We start from the raw sequence: 13,374 nt of genomic DNA on the forward strand, positions 1-13,374 counted from the left end.
TTTATGTTGCTTGGAATATACCTTTAACTAATTATTTCAGGAAGAAAGTGTGAGCAGTAGTTTTAATCCCCAGTAATGGATTGCAAAGAGATCCAACCAGTCCATCCTAAAGGAAATCAGTCCTGAATATTCATTGGAGGGACTGATGCTGAAGCTGAAACTCCAACACTTTGGCCACCTGATGTGAAGAACTGACTCATTGGAAAAGACCCTGATTCTGGAAAAGATTGAAGGCAGGAGAAGGGGCCGACAGAGAATGAGATGGTTGGATGGCATCACTGACTTGATGGACATGAGTTTGAGTAAACTCTGGGAGTTGGTGATGGACAGGGAGGCCTGGTGTGCTGCAGTCCATGGGGTCACAAAGAGTCAGACATGACTGAGCAACTGAACTGAGCTGACTGATAACTAAAGATGACTTTGCATTGTAAGAACCTGACTGGCTACAAAATTCTTTGCTCTTAGATGTTTATCACTTGGTGGTAGTTTAGTCACTAAATTGTGTCTGAATCTTGCAACTCTATGGACTGTAGCCTGCCAGGCTCCTATGTCCATGGGATTCTCCAGTCAAGAATACTGGAGTGGGTTGCCATTTCCTTCTCCAGGGGATCTTCCAGACCTAGGGACTGAACCTGTGTCTTCTGCATTGCAGGCAGATTCCTTACTGACTGAGCCACCAGAGAAGCCATGTTTATCACTTCAGTTCAGTTGAGTCAGTCAGTTATGTCCGACTCCTTGCGACTCCATGGACTGCAGCATGCCAGGCCTCCCTGTCCATCACCAACTCCTGGAGTTTACTCAAACTCATGTCCATTGAATCAGTGATGCCATCCAACCATGTCATCCTCTGTGGGCCCCTTCTCTTCCCGCCTTCAATCTTTCCCAGCATCAGGGTCTTTTCCAATGAGTCAGTTCTTCACATCAGGTGGCCAAAGTGTTGGAGTTTCAGCTTTAGCATCAGTCCTTCCAATCAACGCTCAGGACTGATTTCCTTGAGGATGGACTGGTTGGATCTCCTTGCAGTCCAAGGGACTCTCAAGAGTCTTCTCCAACACCACAGCTCAAAAGCATCAATTCTTCAGCGCTCAGCTTTCTTTATAGTCCAACTCTCACATCCATACATTCTGCAGTGTGGACTCAAGCAAAGAGCACCCAGAGGTCCAAATCTTCCTGTCTTCTCCAGGACCCAGCAGGCTGTTCTCATAAAGAAGGTGGACCAGGTGTAGTCCTTCACATTCTTTCTCATTCAAACCCAATTCTGTAAAATTGACAATAAATAGTCATGCCAAACTCCAGGTCCAATTGGGGCTCTCATTTTCAGAATTTAAGTGTCGTTTATTTTCAAGATATCTTAATGGGAAGTGGAAAAGAACTTCTCAGGCCTGGTCAGGTAGCTCTACCTGAACAATGAAATCTGTGTCCTGATTTATCTATTTTTAATTGGAGGATAATTGCTTTCAATGCTGTTAGTGTCTGCAGTACAACAACGTGAATCGGCTGTAAGTTTATGTATACCCCTCCCTCTTTAGCCTCCCTCCTATCCCCCACCCCCATTCCAGCCCTAAAGATCACCACGTAGCTCTGGGCTGAGCTCCTTGTGCTTTGCAGCACGTTCCCATTAACTATTTTACACGTGATGGTGCATCTATGTCAATGCTACTGTCTCAGTTTCTCCCACCCTCTCCTTCCCCCGCTGTGTCCACAAGTCCCTTGTCTACCTTTGCATCGCTGTTCCTGTTCTGCAAATATTAGGTTCATCAGTACCATCTGGGCTTCCCTGGTGGCTCTGATAGTAAAGAGTCTGCCTGCAACACAGGAGACCCAGGTTCGATCCTTGGGTCAGGAAGATCACCTGGAGGAGGAAATGGCAACTCCCTTGAGTATCCTTGCCTGGAGAATTCCATGGACAGAGGAGCCTAGCAGGCCACTGTCCATGGGGTTGCAAAGAGTCAGACATGACTGAGGGACTAACACTTTCAGCACCATTTTTCTAGATTCCATATATATGAGTTAATATACTGTATTTGGTTTCTTCTTTCTGACTTACTTTACTCTGCAGACAGAATCTATGTGCATTCACATCACTGCAAATGACCCAGTTTTGTTCCTTTTTATGGCTGAGTAATGTTCCATTGTATATATGTACCACACATTTGCCCATTCATCCATCAGTGGTCTGTGTCCTTGCTTATAGGGAAGGAAGAGGAAGCTGGAGAGGGTCCATCAAATTGCTGGGCTATGGCAGCACCAGAGTGGGACTTGACCCCTCCTGACTTAGCCCAGCACTGACTCAGAGAACCTCACATGTGTCTTTCTGCCACCTTGTGCCCGTCCACCGTGGTCTCCCTGCCTGTTTACATTGGTGTTTCTCTTGGTCCATCTTTCTTATCTCATGGCTTCAGTGGTCCAGAGTTAGGAGAGATTTCAGACCAGATGTGATTAGTGTTTGTTCTCTGGGATTGAACTCACACACCTAGGACCCTGGCAAGCCCAGAGGGCAGGAGCAGGTGTGCTGTGCCACTGGGCTCCCTCTGGGCAGAACGTGGGGGGAGGGAAGCCCCTAGGTCACAGGGGCCGAGTGACCAAGGGCATCACAGGGCCATTTAAGCCTCCTTTAGGCTCAATGTTCTTTCCAGATGATCAGAGGGTCCTGGGGGCTGAGGCTGTGCCTGGGATCCGTGAGAGCCTTGGGTGGGTGAAGGGAAAGAGAAGCATTCACAGCACTGTCCACAGGGAAAGGGGTGTGACCTGTCCCCTGGCCGCAGTGGAAGGAATAACTACCCTGTGGATGCTGGATGCTCCCGTGTGCCCACAGTTCACAAAGCACAGGGCCCCCACGGGTTGTTGTCAGGAAGAAGTGAAGACTTGACCACGACCCCCACTTAGGAGTCTCTGGGTCAATAGGAAAGGTTAACCTGTATCCATTCATGCACGCATGCATTGGAGAAGGACATGGCAACCCACTCCAGTATTCTTGCCTAGAGAATCCCAGGGATGGAGGAGCCTGGTGGGCTGCCATCTATGGGGTTGTGCACAGAGTTGGACACGACTGAAGCGACTTAGCAGCAGCAACCTGTATCCCCCGCATCTTGGCATCTGGGTGGCAGGAGGGCATCACCTCTCCACGCCCATCTGCAGCTACAAAGCCAGCGCATAGCCTTGCAGCCATGCCAAGCAGCTTGGCCATTCACCACGGCGCAGACTCGGGCAGGTGATCAGCCATCTCAGTTCCTGCTTCTGGGCAGTCCAGATGATACATCACGGGATTACCAGAGGGTTAAGTCAGACAGCCACATAAGGCAACTGACACAGGAAGTGCTCCTGAACAGGGAGCGGCTCCCGGCCCCTCTCTGGGCCACCCAGGCCGAGCCCTGCTGACCCCAGAACACAACAAAGTCCCGAATGACTTGCAGGAGATCAAAGAGGTCAGCCACAGCTAAGCTGCCATCTCTAAAGCTTTTGAACAGGAAACCTGGGCCGAGAGGACGTTTGAATTGGCTCACCGCAAGAAACAATATTTGCTCGAGGTTAGCTCCTGCATTATGAATTTTTAACCTCACATAAATCAAACTGTAGAAATGGACAAAGGCTGAATTTCCTGTGCCAGGACCAAAATAGAAGCCGCCTCTGTCTCTTAAACAATTCTGATTATGTTTCCATAACCAAATCCTGCTGAGATGAATAGCTGGAATATTTATATTTAGGTCTTAAAGTTTAAGGTAAAATAAAGGGGAATGGTCTATCTCCTCAGCACTGAAGTCATGCAATCACTTCCACTTGCAGAAACAATGCAATGACCAGTCTGTGCAAAGGGCACTCTGCACTGGGGGCCAGAGTTTTACTTCTCCATGGTCGTTGATTTTCCCCAAAGCTGTTGACACCAGGTCCCCATCACTGAATGATTGATAGCAAGCCCTCCCCCCAGGGAATCAGTCCTTAGCAAGGTTTAAAGTGGATCACTTTGTGAAAGCTTTAAACTGAGAAATATAGGCAGTTTGAAAGATCTGTGAGACAGAATCTTAACTGCAGAGGACAAGATTGTAACAAAATAACACTTTCATTAAGCTGACAAATGTATCTTTAGCAACTCTTATGAGTTACAAATTTCAGAGAATATAAAAACAGCAAATATAAAAACAATCAAGAGATTTTTCTTCTTTTAATCTGGTGGAAAAGCAAGATATGAAAGCCCCTGATTTCCCAGAAGACAGAAAGAAACATGAGTTGAAGAGCATTACCAGCAAATATTACCGACTTCTAAAAGCAGGAAAGACGTCACCATGAGAGGTGGAGTTGGAGCTGACCTTTAGAGGACAATAAAGATTTTCATAGGAAAAATGGAGCTGCAGAGGCCAAAGACATTGTGGCTAGGCTGACGTGAAACTGGCCAGAGGGTGTGAGGTGAAAGTCCTGTGATAAGAGCTGGAAAAATAGATTGGAGGCCAGGACGGAAGCAGCGTGGGTTCCAGGCTCAAGTTAGAGCCTCATAGGAAACTGGAGGCTTTTAAAGGCATTTAACAAGAGGGTTGATATGATGTCAGCAGTGTGAAGATTCATTCATTTGTTCCTTTACTTAACAAATAATTACTGAGATCCTCAATGAGGGATAAAGTGGTGGAAACAAACCTTATAGCACCCTGGCCTCCTGGACCTGATAGTCTCCAGGGTGACAAGCATTAACAAGCAAACCCCTAAGTTCATGTATAACTAAAAGCAGAAGTGATCCCTGGGTGAGAAGGTTTAGGATAGAGTCCAAGGATGGCAGAGGGCCTTGACTTATCTCGGGGGGTGAGGGGCTGAGCCTGCGGCGGGGGTAGCTGAGTACGGCACAGGACTCCTTCCTGACATTTCCCCACCCCTGATGGTCTCTAATCTTCCTCCAGTACCTCTGAGTAGCCAAAGCTGCTCAGAAACCAGAAGGCAGGTGATCCTGGGCAGGAGATCGCTGTGACCCCAAGCACCATGGAATCTTTGAGCCCAGGCCGATGATGCACCATAAGGAACCATGAGCTTGCAGGGGCCTGAGCTGAGGAGGTGAGAAGCGGAGACCAGGATGCCCCTGGGGAGACAGAGGAGGAGGTGGGGGTGGGGGGTGGGGGGGTTGTCACGAGGCTGGTGGGGGGTGGGGGCGGGGACTTGGACTCTGCCCTCCTGATCCTCACACTTAGAACAAAGCTCAAGGGCCAAAGTGGGGGCTGAGATTCGCCCTGAGGACTCCCTGCCAGCCACGGGAACTTGCTGGCAAGGATAGCTGAAAAGGGGGGCAGGCCAGCACTTGGAACTCATTTGCCCCCCACCCAAGAAACTGAAGCCAGAGCGCAAGATTGTTCACACACACACACACACACACACACACACACACACACACACACACACACACACACACACACACACACCCCCAAAGGGGCAGAGGCAGCCTGGAATCAGGTTCAGAAGGTAACAAAATCCAGGTCGCTACACTTCACTAAGGCAGGAAGTGAGGGGCTCTGGGTAAGTCCCCAGTGGACAGATTCCTCCAGACCCCACCCCTGCTCCCATCACCAGCAGAAACCAAGTCCAGCCTCCCCCACACTGATCCCCCTAACACCCCTGTCCTCTGACCTGCCCCAGCCAAGTGTGACTCCCATGTGCAAATACCCACATGCACCCACACACTCTCAAACACACACCCACATGTACCGGAGAACACTCACATGCTCTTGCTCCTGCATCCTCTTACACGCTTGCACACACACCCGTACACTCTCTCACACACTCAACAGACACTCCCATCCTCCGTCCACCCACAGTCGACTGTCCCCGGCACAGCCCTGCAGGTGGACACACCCCTCCTTCAGGGCTCTGCAGTGACCCCCTGACTTGCCCAAGAAGTCCTGGGAGGCCCATGTCCCTCTTCTGGGAACCCTTGTCGCAGTGACAGTTTCAACTTTGTTCCCTGGGTCTGGGTCATTGGTTGAATTTCCGACCTGCCCTTGAGCAGAAGGCCGACCGCAGAAGGGCCAACCTGACGCTGCCTCCACTGCCCCGTGCTTTCAGGCCCGGCGCCCGGCACGGTGTGGGCACATGGTGCGTGATCAACGGGGGATGGGTGGATGGATGGATGGATGGATGAAGCCAGGCAGGCTGGGACGGGGGAAAGGTCTGAAGGGAAGAGAGGTGGACACACAAACAACCCGGGGCAGTGGGTGGAGGCCACAGGCTGTGTGTGAAGTGGTGACACGTGTGTGCTACCTACAGATCTGGAGATCACTGGTGGTTCTCTGGGTGGGAGGGTGGGTGAGTGCCTGGGCGGGAGGCAGCTCAGTGACTTGAGGCTGCATGTGGGTGGGCACCTGCCCGGGGGGAGGGCAAGTTGGCCCACCTGGGAGGGAGGGAGAAAGTGAAAGTGAAGTCGCTCAGTCGTGTCCGACTTTTTGCGACTCCGTGGACTGTAGCCCACCAGGCTCCTCGGTCCATGGGACTTCCCAGGCATGAATACTGGAGTGGGTGGCCATTTCCTTCTCCAGGGGATCTTCCCGACCCAGGGATTGAACCCGGGTCTCCCGCATTGTAGGCAGACGCTTTTCCATCTAAGCTACCAGGGAAGTGCCCTGGTACCAGGGAAGTACCAGGGCGGGAGGGAGAGCTGGGAGAAGAGCTGGAGGGGGAAGGAGCTCCTCTCTGCTCTGCCTCCAGGGTCTGCACTCTGCCACGCAAGTCCCCTGCGCTCACTAATGAAGGCTTGACTGATGATCTCTTGCCAGTGGGAGGAGAGAAAGAAGGACTGAGTCGCACTGGGGACTGCTGATCAAGAGCCTGGCTTGCAACAGCCAGGGGGGACCTACACATTAGATGATGATGCTGCTTCATCGCATCTAGTGGAAATCAGTACAGGTGTTTCCTGGCAAATCTGGTAAGCCTATCTCTAAAATAAATTTGATTTAAAAGGAAAGTAAGAATGTAATGTAACTTACAGAAGAATGTAAATTGTTTTTACATTCTGTAAAAAGAATGTATTTTTTTTTTCACTTTCTCATTATTGTGTCAATGCTTCTTTGTTTTTACCCTAGATTCTCTAGCTTCTTTTGATCTTACAAGTGACTGAGGACGATAGACCACCATCATCTAGCTGAAAGATGGCAACTTCTACTCCAGTGGTCCTCAATCTTCCCAGTGTGTTGGAAGCACCCTGGGGGAATTATCTAAATTTGCAGGTGCCCAGCTTCATCCCTGGAGATTCAGGATTGGTTCTTCAGCACTGGGGCGGGTGTGCTTTTCAAAAGCTCCCAGGTGCTTCTAGTGTGTATTCAGGGTGGAGAGAAGCCGCTAACTGGTGTCTAAGCTGATGTCATTTCACCCAAAGCCTCAATGGTTGTCCAGGTGCCCAAACATTTCTACTGAGAGCAAGTGTCTAGAAAAGACACAGCCAAAGCCTCAATGCAGTCAGGAGGGCACACCAGGTGATTTGAGCTCATCAGTAGTTTAAGTCCAATCATTTTAGAATGATTTATTTTTACAAATCAAGCATAATAATTTTTAAGGTAGATGACATGGTAGCATAGGGTTACCAAGAGGATTTAGTTTAAAATAGAGAGCAGAGAAATAAGGACAGAAACTCTGATTAGGAGTATGTCCATGTTTACATTAATTATTTGCAACTGTTTCTCTAGAATTTCCATTGATTTAAAGTTATTTTCTTAGTCAAATCCAGTGAGATCCAAAACCAGTGAGTTTTTTTGAAACATGGACTGATGCTGAGGACACCATGGCCTCTTTTCCCTTGTCAAGTATTAGGTCTTCACTACTTTGATGTAAGCTGTAGACATAGGCTTCATAAATATAATCATGTGATTTTTATTCATATTCAGGAAAGATTGAACTTCCTTTTGAGAGAACATGCCACTGAAGAATCCAGTTTCTGCAGAGGGAAAAAAGGGGGAGTGCTCTTCTTCATCTCGAATTGCTTTGGCCACGATTAGATTTCAGCCTGAAAAACTGGGGCAGCTTGTTCAGTGTGAGGCGGGAGGGAGAGGGGCAGAGCTGCTGGGAACTGAGTCATCACGAGATCATCAAACCGCCCCAGTCCCGCTCCCAGGTATGATGAGGCGCAGGTGGAGCAGGTGACACCAGATACTGACCACCCACCCGCAGCTCCCCTGAGGTCTCAGCACCCAGATGCCTGTGAACAAGATGGAGCCGTGCACCTGGGTATGTGCGCTGTGCTTGCATCCCTGTGTTGTCGTCCTCCATGGCAACGCAGGTGACCCTGTTCCCGGCAAACTAGAATTATTTCCACCATGGCTCACCTTGCCTCTTGCTCTCCCTTTTAGGAACTTAATATCCAAAAGTGCCCACTGAGGCAAGTGGCGATTAAACATATTTATTTGAACAGCTTCCATTGCCTTCCATTGCACCAGAGTGCATACCTCTTGGGGTGGTGCTGGGACTGTCTTATCCACGTGTGTATCCTCCAAACCCAACATGGCACTTGACACATGAGAGTTTTCATCAATCACATGAATCCATTTGCATTCAAATATCCATGTTTTCGACTCCCCTAGTGGCTCAGTGATAAAGAATCCACCTGCAATGCAGGAGACTTGAGTTCGATCCCTGGGCCAGGAAGATCCCCTGGAGAAGGGAATGGCTCCCCACTCCAGCATTCTTGCCTGGGTAATCCCAAGAACAGAGGAGCCTGAGGGCTACAGTCCACAGAGTTACAAAAGAGTCAGACACGACTTAGCAACTTAACACCAACCAATCTATGTTTGCACAAAAATCTATGTATTTCTTTAAGGGAAAGGTGACTGGACACTGCAGCACACAGCCCATTTGCATTCTGTCTTCATGGTCTCTGTTTATAAGAATCTGCTTAGGACTCACTCAAAACCCCCATTTTTGTTGTCTCTGATTTAAACAGAAATCTCAAAAAGAAAAGAAAAAAATTGTCCAAGTGAGAACTAGTTGTCTTTTACTCTCTGGGTTTCTTGGTTTTTTTTCACTCCTAATGAAACCTCTCAAGAAATTCAGTCTTCTAGCAGAATCAATGATTTTGTTTACTGTGCTCATCACAAATGGGTTTGATTTTCCTCCCCCACCACTCTGCCATAGATCTGTTTCTAACAAATTTGACACATCCTCCAATTTTGAATGGTCAGAAGTGCTTTTTCCTACAGTTAAGAAGACAAAGCATCCATAACTATTCTTGTGTATCATTAAACATCATATTTCCTCCAATGGCACAGCAGTAGCCTACAGTCAACATGAGGGTGTGTGGAGGGCAGGATGTCAGCGTCATAATCCTTAGGAATAGGTTACCTTACAGGGCAGAAGGGACTTTGCAGATGGGATGAAGTTAAGGGTCTTATGATGGGGGATTATGCTGGATTATACAGGTGGTCGCAGTGTCCTCCCAAGGGTCCTCATCAGAGGGAGGCAGGAGAGTTCGAGAAAGTGACGAGAGGACAGAAGCAGGGGTGACCAGAGACCAAGAGAGGGAGATGTAAGGATGCTTCACTACTGGCCCCGACCGTGGGTGGACAAAGGGTCCATGAGCCCAGGAGTGCAGGGGCCTTAGAAGCTGGAAAAGGCAAGGAAATGAATTCTCCCCTAGAGCCTCAAGAAAGAGTGCAGCCCGCTGTTGTAAATTTCTCACCTGGGGAACGGAGGGGAGTCAATTGCCCCCCAGGAGGACACCACATCCCCCGCCAAGTGTGTTACTCACTCAGTCCTGTCCGACTCTTTGCGACCCCATGGACTGCAGCCCGCCAGGCTCCTCTGTCCATGGAATTCTCCAGGCAAGAATACTGGAGTGGGTTGCCATTCCCCTCTTCAGGGGATCTTCCTGACCCAGGGATGGAACCTAGGTTTCTTGCATTGCAGGCAGACTGTTTATCATCTGAGCCACCCAGGAGGATACCACCTCCCTGGCCAAAAAGTGAAGTGAAGTCGCTCAGTTGTGTCCGACTCTTTGCGACCCCATGGACTGTAGCCTACCAGTCTTCTCCATCCATGGGATTTTCCAGGCAAGAGTACCGGAGTGGGTTGCCATTTCCTTCTCCAGGGGATCTTCCCGACCCAGAGATCGAACCCAGGAAGCCCCTCCCTGGCCAAGGAGCCCCTAAAATACCCCCAAATGCTCCAGGGACCAAATGGAGTTGTGTTCTTCTCAGGCTGCACTCGGCCATGGACCTCTTCCATACCCTGGGAGGAAAGATAAAAATGTCTTTTCCCCAATTCTTTTGCACTTTATCATCTGTCTTTAGGAAAGTAACCCCATATGTTTTCAACAGCACTGCCCCATCCCCAAGTTCCCTCCCCGCAAGCCTTGCCAATTATTCAAGCAAATAGAATGGGGCAGGGATAGGGTGGCTGAAGGTCCTCACCAGTCTCATGGTCAAGGTCAGTGTAAGCTCAGAATCAAGCTGGGCACATGTGTGTCTGTGTGTGTTACATAATTGTAGTCTTGTGACGAGCACAATTTTTTTGTCATTTGCTGCTTTCTGCCATATTGTGAATATTCCTCCATTTTAAATTTTTGGAACATTTTTGAATTTTTGTACAGCTTCCAGTGTGTTGATAAGCTGTGATTCGTCTCTTGTCACTGAGCATCTGGGTCCTTTGCATGTTTTTTCATTTTACATGGTCCTGCCAGGAATGACTTTCTGTGTCAACAGTGGTTATTTGCCTTGGGGTGAAATTAATGGGTCAGAGGGCAGGGAAATTTTAAGCCAGGCTCTCATCACAGAATCAAATGGCTCAGCCCAGTAGGGGATTGATAAGCAAAGCAAGAGTGGTTGTTCTTCCAGGGTTCAGGTTGGTCCACTCGGAATCATAGCAGGTGGATGGCTGTCTTATACTTAACTGGGTATATGCTTATATATATATGATATTTGAAATATATACAAAATGTGATATGATATATAAATATATATCTTAGAAATACTTTTGCTAGAAATAACCCCGCAGCTTTAGCCCTCAGCTCCTCCATCATCCCCTAAAGATTTGTCTCATGAGTGGTGGGAATAGATTCTGCGGAATTACAGATAGAGGAGGCAGCCTTCAGGGACGCTGACCCAGAGAGAGGTCCATCGGGGCATCTGGTGAAAGCTCTGCGTTGCAACAGCACAGAGCTGACCACCAGTCTTTTATGTACTGAACTTTGGGATTCAGCCCAGGATACACTCAGTTGCTAGAAATGTCACAGCCCTTATCAGCTTTTAGGCAAGAAAATGTACATTTCTTCCAGAAATTCAGGGACAGCTTTTGCCTCTATAAAACAAAATCCAAAAAAAATGGGACAACTGGATGATTTTCAAGTCGCCATACTCAGCCCATTCCATTGATTCCTCTCACACCTGCCTTTTTATTGAGATCTGTACAGTTATGTGTGTTTTCTCGGCTTGGACACCTAACTTATATGTATCAGGAGACTCAGTAAGGAATTCTTATGCCATATTCAAGAATATCAAACAGTACCCAGACACTGCTTTGGCTCGCATGCATGTGAGAACTGCTGATACGTGAAAGCAGTCTGTGAAAGGATTCGTTTGTTCCCTTCAGTAAATATTCACTGAGTCTGTGTGAGACCCTGTACCAGGACCTGGGCGATGTAGTCGAGGAAGACCAGTGTGGTCTCTGCCATCACCTCGAACCCTGGACACTCTATCAATGGCATGAACTGGTCCCCAGCAGGAACACCATTGTTGTTAGCCTTCATAATAATGTCCCGCAGAAGTAACCGTGGGGACACTCTTGTTTTCTGACATTCAACTCACTCCCATTCCTTGCATCCCTTCGCAGAGGGCCCCACCTCACCCCGGAGCTCTGTCCTTCCCCGTGTTTTGCTCCCATCTGAAATGCCCACCTGCGTGTTTCCCTCCCCAACCCACCCCCAGCAGACATCACACAGCCAGCCCTTCATGGCTACGCTCCTAAGTGGAGCCTCACCGAAGCTCCAGGCAGAAACAGTCGCTTTGCACCTGCTTCTGCGCTGGCGCTCACAGCCTCAGTGAGGGAGGCTGTGATTCTGAGTGTCTTCATCCATCTCCTTTCTCCAGATGTGAGCTGACTGAGGACTGGGACGTTATCCTTTATGCCCAGTGCCTCCCGGTTGGATGGATGAGTTAGTGAGTGAATGAAAACTATGTGATGCATACACACCTTACCCACAACACATGTCTTCTTCCGTTGTTATCGATAAAAAATGGGCTTTGAGTTGTTTTTCCAGTAGGAGACGCTTGCCTGACCCCTGCTCTGATGTCAGAGCAGGAGGATCAATAAGTAAGATGCCTGGACACAGAGGTATAACATGTATCTATGAGAAGGACCAGAGACCTGGAGCAGGGTTAGATCTGTAGTCCTGGGCTGGCTGGCCCTGTCTGCTGACAAACAGGACCCAGGGAAATTGTGCCACAAAGCACGAGGCAACATTATCAACTGCGTCACCATTCTGCAGAGCTCGACGCTGAGTGTAACCCACATGTTATCTGGGCCCTCCATCCCAGGGAGATTTGGTGAAACTTAACAGTAAAGAATCTGCCTGCAATGCAAGAGACTTGGGTTTGATCCCTGGGTCAGGAAGATCCCCTAGAGGAGGGCATGGCGACTCACTCCAGTATTCTTGCCTGGAGAATCATGGACAGAGGAGCCTTGCTGGCTACAATCCAAGAGGCTGCAAAGGGTCAGACATTACTGAATGACTAACACACACACACACACGCACACACACCATCCCGGCGCCTTAGCCCGTAGCTGCCTGGAACCCTCACCTGGTTTCTGTGCTTCTCTCTCCATGCCCTCTGACCGCACGGGCAGGCTCTAACACACACAGCATCCTGCCTCGTCCGCAGCTTGCAGCACAAACTCCACTCGCATGAAGCATGTGATTTTTGTCTGACGTGTACTGAAGATTTTGTTTGTCAGAGCAACAGTCCCACACACCCCACACAGAGACCATCTCCAGAGCTTCCACATGGCTTCCCTCCTGTCTTCCTCCTTCCTTCCGGTCCAGCCAAGACTCACCCCACCTGATTCGAGGCCCATGGTCAGTCTGTCCTTGGTCCCTTTAAGGCATTAGCTTCTATCTGCAGTCAATGCATTAACAGCACTTCTCTGAACAGACATAGAGCTCACTGTCCCTCATTCTCTCATCACGGACTTTTAGAAATTTTGAGTTTCTTCATTTCATTTCAATCAATATGCAGTGGAGCCTAACCGTTCACCTCTCGCCATCCACAGGACTCCCCTTTAGAAACTGGTAGAAATAAAAATAGTCTGACTGTTGAGTTCAGTTCAGTTGCTCAGTCATGTCTGATTCTGTGACCCCATGGACCGCAGCACACCAGGCCTCCCTGTCCATCACCAACTCCTGGAGTTTACTCAAACTCATGTCCA

General features: G+C 48.9%; 1 long non-coding RNA gene across 1 annotated transcript; it reads right to left on the minus strand.

Moving 5' to 3' along the window:
• Positions 1-1,055: 1,055 nt before the first annotated feature.
• LOC122436646 lies at positions 1,056-4,372 on the minus strand. The gene is made up of 3 exons (XR_006268065.1): positions 4,239-4,372; positions 1,719-1,852; positions 1,056-1,258 (listed from the first exon to the last, which is right to left on the minus strand). It is a non-coding gene; the product is annotated as an uncharacterized LOC122436646 (long non-coding RNA).
• Between the last annotated feature and the right edge of the window lie 9,002 nt (positions 4,373-13,374).

This window comes from Cervus canadensis, chromosome 2, assembly GCF_019320065.1.
Source record: "Cervus canadensis isolate Bull #8, Minnesota chromosome 2, ASM1932006v1, whole genome shotgun sequence".
NCBI lineage: Eukaryota > Metazoa > Chordata > Mammalia > Artiodactyla > Cervidae > Cervus > Cervus canadensis.